At 39.8% G+C, this 14,678-nt stretch overlaps 1 long non-coding RNA gene across 1 annotated transcript; it reads left to right on the top strand.

The window, feature by feature from the left end:
- The first annotated feature begins 796 nt into the window (after positions 1 to 796).
- Positions 797 to 9,836, top strand: LOC307195276. Its single transcript, XR_013830764.1, has 5 exons — positions 797 to 846; positions 3,664 to 3,702; positions 4,055 to 4,160; positions 9,315 to 9,407; positions 9,624 to 9,836. It is a non-coding gene; the product is annotated as an uncharacterized lncRNA (long non-coding RNA).
- Positions 9,837 to 14,678: the final 4,842 nt, after the last annotated feature.

The raw sequence follows: 14,678 nt of genomic DNA on the forward strand, positions 1-14,678 counted from the left end.
TAAGCATATTGACATTTCATATTATCAATTTCTGCTTTCCAATCTAAATTTTCTATTGACTCTGTTGGAATGTGAATGCAAAAAAATATTTCGCTTCTATTTACAAAGAAATTATTTGGCGTGTGTTATGGGCAATTAAATGATGACGTCAGTTTTTCATCTGTAAGTTGGAGTGTTGACTCATCTGGGCCAGCATTGTTATACATGTTAAACAGATGATTATGTGGTACTGGGCCAGTAGCACTGTCACACACATATTTCTCGATCACCAGCTTCCATTGTGGCTGCTTCCCGTTCAGTCACCCTTTATTGGCTTAATAAAATTGTTAGGATTGTCATTGACTCAAAAAGAGAAACCAGGAAGAAAATAAAGAATAAAGACTAGTTTCAGCATGGACCTTTATTTTTTGCTAAATATTCCTCTCAAACCTAGCCTTCACCATAGACTTCTGCATGGTGGATAATTTGCCTGGTTCTAGTTTATATTCGAAAGAACTAGTTAAAATAATTCCAGTTTTTGTTCTATATTTGGAACAATGAGGACTTAGTTACTTGGAAACCCACCATAAATTTCTGTGACCCATGCATGGTGACTTTTTTTCTTAATAGAAAAAAAAGGTAAGAAAAGCAAATAAAAGTATTTGTAAAATCATTGTATAGGGTGTATTATGGGGAAAGTAAATATTCAGGCTGATCTTATCTACTTAACTTTTTCACAAATTTGGTTATGATGTAGCAGATCTGGACATCTATTGTTTCATTTTCCAGGTGACTTTCATGCCTACCTCGTCAGCAGGTCCCGGCATACGGCTGATAGTTGGAATGTGATGTCACAACTGGAAGAAGGTAAGGTGTCTGTACTTTCACTGCCTGTAACTCCAGAGTCAGCCTAAGAGGGGAATACATGCACTGTGAGCCTTGGGAGAAATAAAATTTGCTTTTCTTTGGAAAATGTTGGGAAACTTGTCTTAAATTTTCTACATGGAGCTATAATAAAATGACGACCTTGAGATACTGTAAGATGGCTATTACATTTTTGCATTTCACAAGGGAATGTCCTTTTTCAAAGTAGAATATAAAGACTTTCAGAGGTTGTATTAGTTTGAGTTTCATCAAACGCAGATCCTGAAAGAAAGCTTCGGGGGTAAATACTTTGGAAGGTGATCGCAAAGCTGCTGTTTTGTGGTAGAGAAGTAAGGCAGGGATGGAATGGGGCCAATCAAATATATTTTAAAGAGCACATCATGGCCATGGGCAATGGGGGCTTAAGTGCAATGGGGACCCTCATAAAAACTGTGGAACACACCTCAGAACTCCCCTGTGGTAGGGTGAGGAACCTGGAAGGCTTGTCCACCAATTCCTGCCTCTCTTCGTTTGAGGGTTACTTCTGTGGTGCTAACATCTTATTTCTGGCCTCCCCCAGGTGTGAGCCAAGTGCATTCCTGTCACCAGCAAAATCATTCTGGGAAGTAGATGCATGGGGCCATGGTGTATAAAAGAGCTGTGTGCAGGTTAGCGCTGGCTTGGAGTGAAGGGATGTGGGTAGGGCACCAACAGGTGTGTATTGCTATCTATCAAGGAGGGAGAATACCTATGAAGTCATAATCCTATACATCCATTGTATAGATTAGGGCTCAATCAGGAAGACAGAACCACTATGCATTATACGGAACATGGTACTGTTGGGGTGAGGACAAACAGGAACCTGTCACGACTTGCAATCTCTACAGCAGAGGTGGCTCACAGAAGAAGCTGGTGCTCTTTACTTAAGAGCAGCACCCAAGTCTGGCTCCAGACTAGAGAAGCTAAAGGAGGAGAGGAAGCGGCAGTACAGGTTGCTGTGGGCACAACTGCTGGATCCCACCAACGATGTGGCCAGGAGATCAGCAACCACATGCACACAGTGCAACCATGCCCAGTGCCCTGTATCAACCTTCAGAAGAAAGTGACTACTGCTTGTCTTCTGACTTCCAAATCTCACAAAAATCTCTCTTCTTACCCCAAACAATAAAGAGAAGAGATTTCTTAGCATTCCACCAAGTTCACAGGCTGCAAAGCCATCACATCCATGTTCTGTTAGTTAAATTCTATTTTCTGGGAAGGCCAAGGGAAGTGTACACATACATTCATAAAATCTAGGGGACGAAGAAATTTGACAGTTCCTGATTTTTTTCTTAGCTCTAAAATTTAAAAGCTTTTAGAAGTTTAGAGATACTTGACTAAAGTAATCCTCTGAATTAATCTTTATTTTAACAAAGAAAGTTATTTAATTTCTCATGGTGTTGGATAATCGAGGTTTTATTTGATTAGGTGTAGTGTGTGTGAAGGGAAAGGGGATGTCTATTTGTGTGGTTCATCAAGGCATGAACTTCACATTTCCTTTGAATTTCCCCCCTCAACACACCCTCAAAAAATCAGGTGCTCTCATTGTGTGAGCTTGAACTAGTCACCACAGAAAGTAACTGGAAGCGTTTCATGAACCATGTTGGACCTTTAAGGGTATGTACTTGTTTATTTTCTAATTCTTTACTATAACTGTACTTTTAATGATTTTTATAGGTTTAACATGACTTTAAGTGATGGTCTAAAGATGTTCTTGATTTAAAAACCTTTTTTTTGGAATTTACCATCAGGATGTCAATGGACCCAGAGCAAATGCATGGTTTTCTTCTAACTCAGGCTGGAAAAACACTGTGGGATTCTTGTGCCCACAAGAAATCTATAGATGAGGCATAGTTATTTTGGATTCTTTAATATTAGATTTACAGAGGACCTGGGGGAGTAATGAAAGCAGCTGAAGGTAAGATGTAAATCACAGTGTAGAGGTGATGATACAGGGCTGACAGAGGACAGAGGGAAAGCTCAGGATAAAACTAGTGGTATATTGGAACCGGCTTGAACTTGCTTATACGAGCTGATCGTGGGCAACTTTTCCCAAACCTCAGTTTAGTGATACCACATTGGTAACTTGGAAACATCCACGGTGAAAGTATCTGTACTATAGAATTTGGAAGACCCTGCAAACCAGGGCTTCCTCCACCTTTTGCCCCTACCAGCCTGAGAGCTGATTGTTAAACTTTTACCAGCACATGACTGGGTAAGTATGAAGTCACCTAGTTGCTGTTCTTCTTTCATGTTTTGGACAGACCTTTCTATGCATAGGGTACTGAATGGTAGTTGATGAATGTGTGCTTTGGTCTATGATTTTATTTAATGGTTTGTAACTCATCCTGAGATTTGAATTCAGGCAGTCTGCAGACCTTTGTTTTGCACTACTATTCATTCCATATTTACTGCACACCCACCATGTGCCAGGTGCAGTGCTTGGTGCCAGGGATACCATAGTGATGACCGACATGGCTCTTGTCTTCATAGGGTTTACGTCTCCAGAGGTTCTCAGCCTTGCCACTCTTGACATTTTAGACTGGATGATTCTCTGTTGTGGGATTAAGCAGCATCCTGGCCTCTATCCACTAGATGTCAGTAGCAACTCCCCCCAGCTGTGAAAATCAAAAATGTCTCCATGTTGCCAAATGTCCCCTTTGGCACAAAATTTCCCTGGTTGAGAACCCCTATGATAAACAACTGTAATGCAAGAGAAGCTAGTTCTGAGAGAAGCCAGCACTTGAATAGATATTTACAGTTGTCATCTCTGTTTTACAGGTGGACAAACTGAGGCGCTCAGAGTAAGAAGTCACTTGGGTAAAACACCTTTTTAAGTAGTCAAAGTAGGATTATAACTCTTGTCTTCTTGATTTTACAAATAATTCTGAAATTGGACAACCAGGAAAAAACTGGATAGGTAGCTAGAAATGATGCAAACTTAGAAAAAATCGTTCATGGCCAAGAATAGCAACATTGGTCATAGCTTTTAGGAAAGGAATTTTAAATATTTATTAAAAATATGACTATTCATATTATGGTCAGAGACCATATGTGAGTAAATAAAGCGCAGTTTTTCTAGAACTAAAATTCTAAAAATGTAATGGCATAGGTGAAATTGAAAAGTGAGGGGGGAATTGTTGAAACCCCATGTGACTGTGTGACTCCTTAGGGCCTTCCAGATGAGCTCACGTTGGATGAGGACATGTCCAAGGCACGACGGGAGTTGATCCTGAATCGTGATGAATGACGCGCAGTTATAAAAAGGATTTCTGGAGGTGATGCTCAGTAATTGGCGTATTTCACAGAATACTGTTTTGCTTTTATCTCATGCTAAAATAAATTTTGTATTAGTGTTTTGTACACATTTTTAAAAGAACATGTTACCTTTTGTCATAGAACTTTCTAAGTATTAGAGTTAAAATTAAATTTAAATTAAACATTGTTTTAATTAAAAAAAATTTTTTTTTCGGCCGCGCCACATGGCTTGCGGATCTTAATTCCCCGACCAGGGATAGAACCTGTGCCCCCTGCAGTGGAAGTATGGAGTCCTAACCACTTGTCGACTTAAAAAAAATGCACAATGTGAGGGTTGCGAGTTAAGTTTTATTTGGGGGCAAAATGAGGACTGCAGCCCAGGAGACAGCGTTTCAGATAGCTCTGAGGAACTGTTCGAAAGAGGTGGGGGGAAGGTCAGTATATAGGTGATTTTGGTGAAGGGGGAGTACATGCAATCGAGCACATATTTTCTTGCAGAAGATTTCTGCTAGTCACGAGGAGCAGTCGTCACCATGAAGGATTTTAGTGCTTTTCTAGATATGAGGAGATACAAGCATCTGGCTCATAAAATCGGCTCCTGAAAATATCTAACTATCTGAAGACCTGTTCTGCCAGTTTTTCCCAGAGCACAGAGTGTCTCATTTCTTCTCTCCACCCTGAACTCCTTTCAGAGGGTGTTGAAAATCAGCAGCTGCAGCAGCACATGATTTGATCCTTGTAGAGGTAGATGGCATGCGCCAGTGACAAGTGCCAATTTTTAGTTGACACGCTGGACCGCCAGGGAATAAACTGAGGCTTGCAAAAAAAAAAAAAATGCCAAAGACAACAAAAAGACTCTTTAAAGCTATGTTTGGAGTAAGAGAAACAGGGAGGCCCTCTGCCTGGAGCAAATGGTATGATGCTAACAGATGACAGAGGGAAAGCACAGCCCTTCAGCTTTATTTCTGCTCAGCCTGTTCAAGGAAAATCGTGTTCCGATGGGGAAGATATTTGAGAACAAATATTTTGAAAGAAATCAAAGCCTGAGAAATTGAAGAAGTCATAAAACACCTGTTTTAAATGTATTAAAATTCAGTTTCATCTTTGTTCATTCATTCATCAAATGTTAACTAACATTCATACACTGGGCTGAGCAAGGGAGAAATGGTCATTCTCAGTTCCTGAATTTTAGTGGAAGTAAGCAAATGAAATTCACTGGGATACCTTGTACATCTGGTGTTCCATGTACCATGTTAGGGCACGTATAGAATTCAATGGGGGCCAAACCTGGTGTGAAGAAGGGAGGATGTTAGGTCATGGTTTTCTCAGAGTCCTTCCCCCCACCCCCTGCCCCAGCAAATGAGAAGGATTTAACAAGGTGGAAAAGTGACAGGTAGGGATGGAAAAGGATGCTGCTGATATGGATAATGTATGCTCATGGGCCAAAAATTATATTATGGGCTCCTGAGGGAACCTGCCCATGTGACCACACAACCACTCCCAGCAAGTTTTAAGAAACCATGGTGAATGGAATATTACTCAGCCATAAAAAGAAATGAAGTTGAGTTATTTGTAGTTAGGTGGATGGACCTAGAGTTTGCCATACAGAGTGAAGTAAGTCAGAAAGAGAAAAACAAATACTGTATGCTAACACATATATATGGAATAAAAAAAAATGGTCATGAAGAACCTAGGGGCAAGACGGGAATAAAGACACAGACCTACTAGAGAATGGACTTGAGGATATGGGGAGGGGGAAGGGTAAGCTGTGACAAAGCGAGAGAGTGGCATGGACATATATACACTACCATACGTAAAATAGATAGCTAGTGGGAAGCAGCAGCATAGGGAGGTCAGCTCGGTGCTTTGTGACCACCTAGAGGGGTGGGATAGGGAGGGTGGGAGGGAGGGAGATGCAAAAGGGAGGAGATAGGGGAACATATGTATATATATAGCTGATTCACTTTGTTATAAAGCAGAAACTAACACACCATTGTAAAGCAATTATACTTCAAAAAGATGTTAAAAAAATAAAAATTAAAAAATTAAGAAAAGAAACCATGGTGACAGTAAGTGGTTCTGGAAGACTGGAGATGATTAAAAACTTGATTTTCAAAAATAGGGTCACATAGAAGAACTGGTCCTCTTGTTCAAATCTTAACGGTTTGACTCATACATTTAATACTCTTTGTACCAGACACTTACAAAGTAAAAGAGAGGCCTGTTTCACACGTGGTTTTGTTCATGAAGACGGAAGAGGTCCCGGTGATGCCTCTCTTCCTCCTCCCACGTCTGGCTCTAGGTGGGATATTTCTAGGTTCAGATAGTTTGTCTCTCTGGCTAGAATCACCTTATGGCGTTTACTGATTCTGGTGGGAAATGCTTGGAGGATTGTGATCTGGGCGATCAGAGCCACCATCTATGGTCATGCAGGGTGTGCACAACCCCACAGGGTACCGGTCAGGGGGCCCCACAGGTGGAATGATTAGGTGCAGAGACAGTCTGCTGGTAGAGCAATTTAAATTGATGTTTATGAATGTATTTCCACTTCCGAGCAGGAAATCTCTAGTGAAGGAATGCAGGACTGTTTGGTTCTGTCTCAGCATCACTATTTTAGCATTGAAATGTGGTGACCAAAATTACGGATGATAAATAACCAGGAGAGATAGATTGTAAGTTGAATCAAAGAGTCAAAATTAAACGACTGCCGGTTTTGCAATGAAAGACCAGAGCATGGAATGTGAAACTATCACAGATTAAATATAAGGCTCTGAATTTTGTTTGAAAAATCAATTTTATGAGTAGAGGTTTGAGGAGACGAAACGATTTATGTAAAAGAAGGCTTGTAAAATTTAATTAATCATGAGCTCAATATAAACCAGTAATGCAATGTGGCTGCTGAGAAAACAAAGGTGATCTTTCTTTTCTCTTGAAAGTTTCCTTCCTTGATGCTTTGCAAATTACAAAACTAAGAAATGCTTGTTTTAAAAAGTGAAATCAAAATAAAATTCTAAAAGGCTGTAAAAAGGAAATGCTAATTCTCTCCTTCTTTCTAGTTCTTGGCCCCTTGCAACAAAAGATTATCCACCCAAAATGTCAACAGTGATGAGGTTAAGAAATCCCTGCATCATACTAACATATTCAGCGTATTTCTCTGCATACCATGAGTCCTGGAAATTATCACCAAGTAAATTTTTCCTGCCAGAGTTTCTCCTTCTATAAAATGGGGATAGTAATAGCACCCACCTCGAGAGTTGTTATGAAAATTAGGTTAAATAAAACATGTAAAGCATTTAGACTAGTGTGGAAGAAAATCTAGCAGAGCACTGGGAAAAGCCTTTTTTCAAAATGCCATGGCCAGAGAAGGCGCTGAAGGAATGTTCTACCTTGGGAGAGAAGGGTGGAATTTTTATAGAGCTGAGCAAAGAGAGGTCAGTAGAAGAAGTTCAGCTAGTTTGGGGACTAGGTGCTGAAAATGGGTCCTCAGGTGGAGAGGAGTTGCTTTTTTGGACTAGCCACTGTTGGCTGGGCAATTCGGGTTTTATCAAGAGGAAGAGGGAGGGAGAGCTGTGGAGCTAAGGTCACCAGAGGGCAGGATGGAAGTTAGTTAGTCCTTTAGGGTCTCTTATATTGGCAGGTAGAACGTGCTCAAAACTGTTGTAGATGTTATTCTGATCTCCCCTCATTCTGGGCAGACTCTCTGTAAAGCGTCTCACCTCTGGGAGCCATTGGGAAATGAGGCAGAAGTTCTCCCTGCTCTTGGGATTCACAACGGACCTAGAGGTTGGACTGCAACCCTCCAAGGAGGAAGTGGCTCCCCTTGGGCACCCTGGATCCCTGGAAATAAACAAAGACCACCTAAACGAGAAAAGCAAAGGCTATCAATTCAGAGCTTGCTATGCAATGGAGTCAGCCACCGTTACTTGAATTTTGGCGGAGACCCAATGACAGGCAGAGGGGTGGGAAGGTTGGCATGTGCCCTGATGGAGGCTGTGGGCACCAGGATGCTGGAGGCGGCTGGCTAGGGGCAGGAGGTCCATGGGATGGGTTAGCGGTGGGCACGTGGCTTTCGGTAGTTGGTCCTAAGTTGGAAATGGAGACAGAAATTAGGGAAGCTCTCAGTTATCAGTCAAGTCCTGGCTATTTGGAGCCAATAGTTACAGGTGTTTTTGTTTGGCTTCCTGGATTGTTACTAAAGATGGTTACATGGTTTCCTGCAAGTCTGCCTTATAGCCGGCTGGCTTCTTGGGTGATGTATTGTAGATAAGGGGTTGGTTTCCTGGGCAGGTAGCTGCAGGTTGTGGGTCAGAGTTCTGTTTTTATATAGGGTCCAGACTTCATCCATTTGTGTCTTCAGATTCAGCCTCTTACTTTGCTTTCCTCTCATTATCTTTTCCTTTCTAAGTTCGAGTTGTTTTTGCTGGTCTGGGGACAGGAAAAACAAAAACAAAACAAAATTGTCTTTAATTGATCATGTATTCATTCAGGTTTATTGTTTCTAACATAAATTTTATGATATAAAGGCTAAAGAGTGTGATGCTCAGATTCTTGAGACTTGACTCTTAACATTCAAAAGCTAAGAATTGCACGTTTTGAATTCTTATTCTGTCTTCCCAGAGACAATGACAAGGAATCGGGAAAGGGCAACCTGTGAAAGGATATTAAAAAACTAAAAGCCCATAATAAACACATATGACATAAGACTTACTATATCTGCATTACGTAATAGCAAGTTGTTCTCCATAGAACTTCCAAACAAACCTAGAATGATTGAAAGGATTGTTGAAGAACAAACTTTTAGAGCCAGGATATTGGATAAGAGTCTAGAATGAAATATGGTGGTAAGAGGGGTTAGAGAAGACTGACTTTTTAAAAAATGCTATACATTAATTGCTGACTTAGTTTATTGAACTTAGTTTTCTATCTTCTTTCTAGGCATGCTTGTTGGTATGTAGACGTCAGTTTTCTTATAGCCTGTGGTATTTGTTATAGATCTTTGAGTGCATACATTGATGAGGGCTACTGCCTGTACCCTAAACTTGAAAGGCAGTTCAAGCGAGTCCCTTGAATGTTGGCACATGCGCCCTCTGTAATTTCTCATCGGGGTGATTAGTCTAAAGTTAATTTCTACTTGCAATTCTCACAGGTCACTGGCATTTTCGTTTTATCATCAGGTTCACTTTCTGTAATGCAAGTGCCGGAGCATGGTTATAGCATATTTCCTCGATTGTTCTAAGATTATTACTGAATAAAATACAGATTACCAGGTAAATGATAGTCCCAATAAGTTGGAACTTTACTCATGTTTATCCCATTTGATTTTAAATTAAGCAATATTTCTTAAAATATTTGTAAGCTAACTTTTGCTTAAAGTTATTTAAAAAATTATATATAAAAACAATTATATATAAAAATTATATATAAAAACAATTTAAAAAATTGTTTTTAATTATTATTTTTTGGCCACGCTGTGCGGCATGCAGGATCTTAGTTCCCTGACCAGGCATGGAACCTGCACCCCCTGCAGTGGAAGTGCAGAGTCTTAACCATTGGACCGCCAGGGAAGTCCCTATAAGCTAACTTTTGGATGGTGCAAATGATGACATTTGAAGGTAAGGATGTCAATATTATAGAACTACATGATAAAAATAAACCACAGGGAGTAGATTTTCAAATATCCCTATCTCGCCAGCACTAATGAGAGATTTTTGCAATAAATACATTTTGCATATGACATTTAAAGCAGTTGATTAAAGGAAAAGAAAGATTGAAAGTGCTCAGGAGCAGAGATAAGATTTGTATTTGGTATCTTCTCTCTTTTCTCTTTATGATTGCATTAGTGAGCTACTGATGGACGGTGGCTCATGGAGCCTTGGTTGTAACCTGCTGGGGTGCTTACAGGTAAAAGATTGCTGAGTTCTGTTTCCTTGGTCTTAATGTCTCTTCTTGTAAAGCTTGGGGTATAGGAGAGGTGTTTTTATTGTTTTGTATGAGTGCAGCTGCTTTCAGAAGACTTATAATTTGACTAAAGGGGGTATCTGTGAAAAAGGTGTGGTCAGGTATGTCCCGCTGCACTGAATACTAATATACCTTCGGTAGAGGCACATTATGCTTTTATTTCTGACTGTACTTTGAATTATTTACACCTTCAAGGCAGCTGATTGAACTGTAGCATCAGTCAATTAGCAAATCAAAAATTTATATGATTCCAATTTAGCATGGAGTCCTTCTCTCTCTCCTTTTTTCTTTTTAGATTTTCACCCTGACAGTGACAAATTACTCCTCTGCTGGCTGAGATTGGAAATTAAAAGCATTTAGAGTTGCTCATGCATTTATGCTAATGAGAACTTTTGATATGATTTGCATGCAAAAGAGGACAATCTGAAAGCTCGTCAGTTTTTCATGCTTCCGCATTTTGATGTAGCAGAATCTTGTTCTGTTTTTCCGCGGAGCAAAATTTTTTCTCCAGGAAACAATACCGAGTGTGAACAAAAAGAGTTCTTTTAAGTCAGAAAGTTCTTCTTCGTTTTTTTACCCTCCAGATTCTTGTCAAATCGTTTGCTTGCTCCTTCAGAGCTGCAGCCCACGTTCATTAGCATTTTAGATGTTTATCAAAGGAAGGATCCAGTATCTGCCACACAAGATTATAGCTCAGCTTCATTTTCAATTCAACAAGGAAAAAAAGAAGACCCGAGGACAGACAGGAAGTGGGACATGCACCCTGACAATCTTTTTCTTACATCCACCCGAATTAATCCCATTTAGAGAAAATTTGATTAATCATCAAAGGTGGCAGTTTTACCTTTCAGAGAGGGCACTGACAAGTTTTAGACAGAGTCTTAGTGTAAAAGTCTTACCCTGATATTTGTATAAAAGAGAGCAACATTAAAAATGAATCCAGAAAGCTGGGGGGAAGAAATGAATGGGGAAGAAATGTACTATCCAAAATTTTTGAAATGGATTTTATTGCATCCATAAATATGCATCCATTAAACCATTAAGATGACAAAGGGGGAGTTGAAAGGATGGGATATTCTTTTTAATTTTTATTTTTCTTAGAAATGAGTCCCTCTCTTGGGATTCTTTTAATTTGGTGAAAGTTATGGGCCATCTTATCAGAATGTAATTAATGCTGTGGAAATTTTATCTTGCCAAAATAAATATGCTTTGTTGTTGCTTTCAACAGTTATCATTTTATTTACATTTAATGCAGTGCAGAAATATTTTGCACCAACTATGTGGACGGTAACGTGTGTTACCCCATAAATATACTGTCCACTCAAACAGAGACATCAGGAGGTCTCTTCGGCTTTAAATGCCTAGGAACTTCTTATTTACCTAAGATGTTTCAAGGATGATTGGTACCAGAGTTTAATGACGGAAACGTGGCTGTCTATCTGCCTGCTTGCATCTGGTGCCCTTAAGCTGCTCTAACATAGAAAAACATGTGCAGGTCTACCTGAGGGCATTGCCTGGTCTTTGGAATCCATTCAGATCACTTTCTATTTTATCTATTAGGCTTGTACAATTCCCTGCTGTCACCCCCACCCCAATACCTCTTTCAGGATCCTTGGACTTCTGTTCTACATTCTGACTTGACTGAAAATGTGTATTTTCAGAAATCCAGTGTCCCTGGATTTCTCCAAGCATAATGGACACCTAAGCCAGGCATTTCATTTTGGGTACCATCTAATATTGACTGGCTAGCACTTTAACATCAAGTGAGAGACTCCTAGCTCTGGATTCTCCAGACTTTGCTTGCTATAACTGATTGACTAGCTGGGTCAACTCATAGTTTAGCTGGCCTACTTACCTACCATGAAAGGGGATCAAACCCAATGTGGTCATTGTCTGTTTTGAGTTAGGGAGTGCTATGGATGGAATTGTGTCCCCCCCAAATTCCTATGTTGAACCTTTAAGCTTCTATGTGAGTATATTTGGAGATAGGGCCTATAAGGAGGTAATTAAGTTTAAATGAGGTCATAAGGATGGGGCCCTGGTCCAAAAGGATTAGTATACTTACAAGAAGAGACACCAGAGCACTTGCACTCTTAGTTCTCTTTCCTTTCTTTCTCTGTCTTTCCCTCCCTCCCCCTCCCTCTTCCTCCCCCCCACCCCACCTCCTTCTTCCCCAACCCCACCAAATGAGGGCATAGCCAGAAGGTGGCTGTCTGCAAGCCAGGAAGAGGGCTCTCACTAGGAAGCAAATCAGCTGGTACCTTGATCTTAGACTTCCCAGCCTCCAGAACTGTAAGAAAATAAGTATCTGTTGTTTAAGCCATTCAGTCTATGACATTTTGTTATAAAAGCAGACTAACAGTACAGGGAGAAGAGATAAGAAATATATTATTTCTAGACTTGGAACTTAATCATTTGTTGTGATTTATCTTATGCTTCCTGAGCATGGTCTAACATGACTGATCTTATGAAATAAACTTTCGATGTATTATCTTCTGTGACAATTTAATTAATCTATCATCTTTGTATGAAATTATATAAATGAATATTCAATGACAGAAAAGTCTGTTCACTGTGGGTAGAGGTATGTGCAATATAAAAGTAATCATTGAGTAGAATTTTGGCAGTAAGATTACTTCTAGAATCTATCAGATATCTATAAACCCTCCCACCTATTCAGCACATACGGAGGGAAGACTTTTCCACACAGATATAATAGGCTTATTTGTCATCTGGTAGAGAGTTACATAATCTTAAGCTCAGGAGTTGTAGGTCTTCATTCAATGGCTAAAAGGCAAGAACAAGCCAGAATCAGCTATTATTACATGAAGGCTGTAGACTCTAAAGCTTGAGTTTCGAGAAGTCATATTAAAAAAAGACTGAGAATTCTCTATAGTCAGAATGTCAGCCCAACTATAAAGATTATATTGAAATTTTCCTGGTAGAATTCCTGATTTCCTTTTTTTTTAAGGCTGTATGTACAAGGGAAACCATTGACATCTTTTTATTTACACAAGGTGAATTGTTTTTATTGCAAACTTTCTAAGAAAAACAAAATGATATTTTGGTGCTAACTTCTTGGTCTTGCTGACTCATTTATCTTTGATGTCTAGAGAAATATTAATGGCAAAACACTGTGAAGCTGCAATACTGCTGGAATGGGATGGGCAACAGCTAAAAACGGAGGAGTGGTGGGGATGTCTGGGCAGCCCTGTGGCTGAACAACACTCCTGTCCTGTCATAAGGTAAGGAGTCCCAAATTATTTATCCCACTTGGCTTTGCCCTTGGCTGTCAGGAACTATCTTTTTACTACATTTCTAGTATAATTATTTCCTCTTCTGTCTTATAAGTTTTTTCTTGTATTCTTTTGCTTTTATTATATATTTGTTTTTCATTACCAATGATCTCCAATTCTTTCAAGGGGTGTCAATAAATCTAACACTCACTAACATTTATTAAAATTATACTAAGTGTTTACGTGTTAAATGTTGACGTGTGTTACAGTTCTATGAGGAAGATAACAGTTCACAGTTGGGGGGATGTAGACTTAGAATGGATACATGGCTTGCCCAAGGGTCAGAATTTCTGTAAGTGGCTGAGCCAGGACTAACATCCGGGTTCATCTGTCACCGAAGTTGGCAGTGCTGTTAGTGGCAGAGGATTGCTACCTGGAACTTCCTCAGATATTATCTCCTGAAGTATCCATTGAAAATACTCAACTTCAAAAAGAGATAAACAACCTATCTCTTTGGAAAGAGGTCAACTTGCTGGATTCTATCAGCTGCATGGAAATGCGCAGAGCAGTGTTTTACTCCCACACACTGAGTTACAGTTATTTGGCTGTTCCTTTTAAGTTATTATTACAAAGAAAAGGTTCAAATTAATGATGCAGATCATGTTCCTTGACCCTTTCTTTATCAGCATAGATTTCCATCCCGAGTTAAGACAATCCTCTAGCACCTGCACTAATGTTAATTCGTGGAACATGCCTCTTGCATAGCAAAAGCCCCATCCATTTTCCATTCTAATGGATCCTCCTACAATATAACAGCATAAGCTCATATTTACCCCAAGCCATTGTCTGTGTCCAGCTGATCATTCATTTACTGAAGCCTTTTGAATGTGCTTATGCAAGAGAAGGCAGGCAGACAATACTCTCTATTTCTTTAGAACACGTGCTTTTGTGGGCACAATTCTTACTTTGATAAATTACAATGATGGTTTTGCCAGATGGAATATGGACTCCCCAAGGAAATGTGAGGACTGCTGAGGACTCTGCAAAGGCAGCAAAACTTGTTCTACTTGGAACTGGAGGTGATAGTCAAAAGTCAAATAGAGGTTGTACCAACAACCATTTACACTTATAAAGCCCCCTTTACAAAGGAGTCCCAAGACACAGTGCATTTAGACTTTTTAAAATGTCAGTGGTTAAGGACAACAGAGAGCAGCAGCAAACATAACCTTTAGTGTAGCCCTAAATGCTGACAGGGAGGAAGAGGTTGTGTTCTTTTTATAGGAAGCGCATTACACTCTCTGCATTGTCTTAAACCCACCATTGTTCCACATGTGAAACTTCCAT

This window comes from Stenella coeruleoalba (assembly GCF_951394435.1).
Source record: "Stenella coeruleoalba genome assembly, chromosome: 12".
Classification (NCBI taxonomy): domain Eukaryota; kingdom Metazoa; phylum Chordata; class Mammalia; order Artiodactyla; family Delphinidae; genus Stenella; species Stenella coeruleoalba.